The sequence below is a fragment of the Hipposideros armiger genome, unplaced genomic scaffold, assembly GCF_001890085.2.
Source record: "Hipposideros armiger isolate ML-2016 unplaced genomic scaffold, ASM189008v1 scaffold_860, whole genome shotgun sequence".
Taxonomy (NCBI): Eukaryota; Metazoa; Chordata; class Mammalia; order Chiroptera; family Hipposideridae; genus Hipposideros; species Hipposideros armiger.
The window spans coordinates 165,029-169,190 of NW_017732210.1; the positions used below are offsets into that span (position 1 = coordinate 165,029).

Here is a 4,162-nt window from a genome sequence, read left to right on the forward strand (position 1 = left end):
ACAGCAGCAAACACTGACCAGTATTAAGCAGAGTGTTGACCTCTGAAGCAAGCTCGCAGAACAGTTACTATAAGGAGGAGTGCGGTATTTGGTGACATTTTACAGGACTGGAATGAGCCCTACTTGTCTTCCAGTCAGAAACAAAACAAAGAGATCTTGGGTCCTCCAGCCCAATGGGACAGAGTCTTTGTATCTCTTAGAGATCAGCCTCTTTCCCTCTCTTCCAGCTAAGTTAAAATCAAATGGACACAAAAGAGTCAAAGGTGCCCATGCTTATCTCTTGGCTAAATCCAGGCTTTCCTTGCTGAAAGCAAGCTTTTAGAACAGGCCACTCTCCACCATTTTCAGGTGACCCAAAACATTCTCCTTGGAGTTCCCTGGGGCTGCTGACCTCCTAAAGGTCCTCTTTTGGGGACAAGCAAGTATTGAGTCCAAGCCTCCCAGCTTTATAAAAGCTTATGTAATGTGGTGTGTAGACTGCATCGCACTTTCTGTCTTGCATTTGGAATCCAAACTGGAGCTTTCTGCTGAATGGGAAGGGGACAGAGTGAAAGGGAATGGGGGAACTCAGAGAAAGCAAAATTCCCTGTGGCATTTCTAAGTGGGGCTATGATTATTCACACACAGATATATTATCTGCTCTAAAATCAAAATTTGTGGGGGGTATTTTGGTCCTGATTAACCTTCCCTGAACTACTCCTAAGAGAGTCCTTTGTATTGGTTTTCTTTCTTTCTTTCTTTCTTTCTTTCTTTCTTTCTTTCTTTCTTTCTTTCTTTCTTTCTTTCTTTCTTTCTTTCTTTCTTTCTTTCTTACTTTCCCTTTCCCTTCATCTTTCCTAGTTCCTTCTCCTTTGCTCCCCTCCATGGACATTTTTGGAGGAAGGCAAATTGGCTCTATCAGCCAATTGTAGAGCTCGAATATGGAAGTAAAGATGGCTGGACATGCAAACCGTGCCAACAGCTTCAAATCTCACAGACAGCCATGCCTCTGAACAGGCTGTCCCAGAAAAGCAAGAGAAGTCTTGAACCACTGGCTTCATGTCTTAATCCTCAAGCCCACCAACTCTCCCCAGGTCTCTTGGGGCTACCTCAACAGCCCACTTCACCCAGCCCTCTCTCAGTCCCTCCCACAGTCATCCAGCAGCACCTGGAGCGTCCTGGAATGTTGACATCAAGACCGAAGCAGTTAACCTCTCCCCTACTGCCACCCAAGATGCCGAAATGAAAGAAGTTTAAGGGGGAAAAGGTGGTGCCAGCCCCTGCTGTCGTGAAGACGCAGGAGGCCAAGAAGGTAGTAAATCCGTTTGAGTAAAGGCTTAAGAGTTTTGGCATTGGCCAGGACATCCAGCCCCAAAGGGACCTCACCCACTCTTTCAAATGACCCCAGTACATTTGGCTGCAGCGGCAAAGAGCTATGCTCTATAAGCGCCTGAAAATGCCTCCTGCCATTAACCAGCTCACCCAGGCCTTGGACCACCAGACAACTGCTCAACTGTCTGGGAAGAAGCAGAGATTGTTGGCTCGGGCTGAGAAAAATGCTGCCGGCAACGGGGATGTCCCCACCAAGAGGCCACCTGTCGTCGAGCTGGGGTTAATACTGTCACCTCTCTGGTAGAGCACAAGAAGACTCAGCTGGTAGTGACTGCACATGATGTGGATCCCGTGGAGCTGGTTGTCTTCCTGCCTGCCCTGTGCCATAAGATGGAGGTTCCCTACTGCATTATCAAGGGCAAGGCCAGGCTGGGGCGTCTAGTCCACAGGAAGACCTGTAGAGTCTCGCAGGTTAACTGGAGGACAAAGGAGCGCTGGCTAAGCTGGTGGAAGCTATCCAGACCAATTACACTGATGGATGTGCTGAGATCCCCGTCACTGGGGAGACATCATCCTAGGCTCCAAATCGGTGGCTCGCGTTGCCAGGCCAGAAAAGGCGAAGGCTGAAGAACTGGCCACCAAGCTGGGCTGACTGTACACTGTGGAGTTTTCTATACATAAAAGTAATAAAAATTCTCCTTCAGCCAGTGTCCATGAGGCATTTGGGGTTGAAGTTGATTTGCCTTAAAAACAAAACAAAACAAAAACAACGGGCTGAGTGGCTCAGTTGGTTAAAAGCACGTGCTCTGAGCAACAGGGTGGCCGGTTCAATTCCCACATGGGCCAGTGAGCTGCGCCCAAGCTGAGCTGCCGCTGAGCTGCCAACAGGAGGCAGGATGGCTCAGCTGGTGTGAGCACGTGCTCCTAACAACAAGGTTGCTGGTTCGACTCCCGCATGGGGTGGTGGGTTATGCCCACCCGCAACTAAGATTGAACATAGCACCTTGAGCTGAGGGCCCTGAGCTGCCAACAGGTGGCCAGATGGTGACTGGACTTGGAGCAGAGCTAGCTGCACCCTCCACAACTAAGACTGAAGGACAACAACTTGGCTGTTCCTCTTCCCCAATTCCTCAACACTGTTCCCCTTCCCCAGTTCCCCAATAAAATCTTAAAAAAATAAAAAATAAATAAAAAAGACTGGCGCAGTTAAAACACCGTGGGTAAGTGTAAGTATATAAGGTCCCTGGGCCTGCAGCTCCCTCATAACCAGGCAATACATATCTGAGCCCAAAAGGACGGGAAAAGGAATCAAAGGGAACTCCAGAGTCCCCGCTTCCGCAAACCCCTAGGTACCTTCTTTATGAGGCTGGGCTCCCTGCCTTTAGGGGAGGCTCCAAAATCCCCTTGGTACACAGGGAAGCAAGACCTGGAATGTCCCTGGGGCTTCCCTTGGGTCACTCAGTCTGTCTTGCCTCAGCTTTGGAACTGGAGGGGAGAGACCAGGACAGTGGAGAACCCCTTTCCCCATACCTGCCCCTGCCTGAAAAAAGCTTTCCTTCCTTTATATACAGGAGCCCTGGACATAAGTGATTTTAGTTTATCTGTTTTCTTTGTTTTTCTGTGTGTGCATGGGAGCCACAAACAAACAAATAAACAAACAAAAAAAAAACCCCAGGAGGGTTATTGTTGTTGCTATGGAGATTTGTTTGTTTGTTTTTACAGTTAAACAAAGGCACAGGAGAACTCGAAGCTTCACTCAGAGGACCGAACTTGAGCTTCAATCCTTGAAGGATTCCTAGAATACTGTTGAGGTGAGCAGACAACCCTCGTTTATCCCACAGGGCGTTTGACCTTTGCTGCCCTGCCCTTCCACACTTGCCAAACAGACGTGTCCTAACCCAGAGAGCTGAAAGTCTCGTGATGTTCAAGCAGAAAATTTTCTGAAGGAGGCTGAGAAGAAACAGAAAGGATAGCGAGGCTGCAGAGAGGCCATGATGACTCACACCAACAGTTCACACTGTTTTGCGTGCAGGCGCCATGTAAACTAATTATCCCACCTGAATATCACAGCAGCCTCCGAAGGAGGCGTTACATTGATGCCCATTTTACAATTCTCAGTTTCTAGAGTCACACAGCCAAGTTCAAATCCTGACTCCATCACTACCTGGCTGTGCGACCTTCAGCAAACTACCTCTCTTGTGCCTCGGTTTCCTCTGCTGTAATTTGGGGGAGATAACAGTACCTACAGTTGCTGTGAAAAGATAAGAAACACAACGTGCTCAGGGTAGTGCTGTGCACACACACACACACACACACACACACACAGTAAATTCCGTTTTATCATTGTGACCTTGTTTACCCAGCTGGGAGGCCACGCAGCCAGAATTAGAGCCACGTCTTCTGGCCACCAAGGCCTCTGGTTATGCAGGTGAGTCTAGGAAGCAAGAAGCCAGGAGCTGCAGACAAAGCTCTGGGGGCATGGCCTTGCTTCTTTTGCTTCAGGTGCCTCCTGGTCCTGTAGGCCTGGGCTTTCCTTTCACAGAAAGGCTGAGCTGCAGCTCAGACACCCTCTGACACCTCCATCAGCAGTGAACCACAGACAGACAGACAGACAGACAGACAGACAGACAAAACCTGTGAGCCCCCATCTGTCCCTGCAGTGGTCAGCTTGTGACACAAAACCCTGCTCTGAGAATCAATTCTGGGAGGACTTTGCTGTACCTTTCAGGCCTGGTGTCCTGCCAAGCACTGTGCTGGAGGCGGCGTCATTCGCCAGGCTTGGCCTCTCTGGCACCACTTGTTTCCATGAACAATTCAATGAGCTCTTTCTTCAGCCCAGTCATGCATCAGC

The 4,162-nt window shown here is 49.2% G+C and overlaps 1 pseudogene; it reads left to right on the forward strand.

The window, feature by feature from the left end:
• The first annotated feature begins 1,213 nt into the window (after nucleotides 1-1,213).
• Nucleotides 1,214-1,963, forward strand: LOC109374755 (60S ribosomal protein L7a pseudogene; annotated as a pseudogene).
• The last annotated feature ends 2,199 nt before the right edge of the window (nucleotides 1,964-4,162 follow it).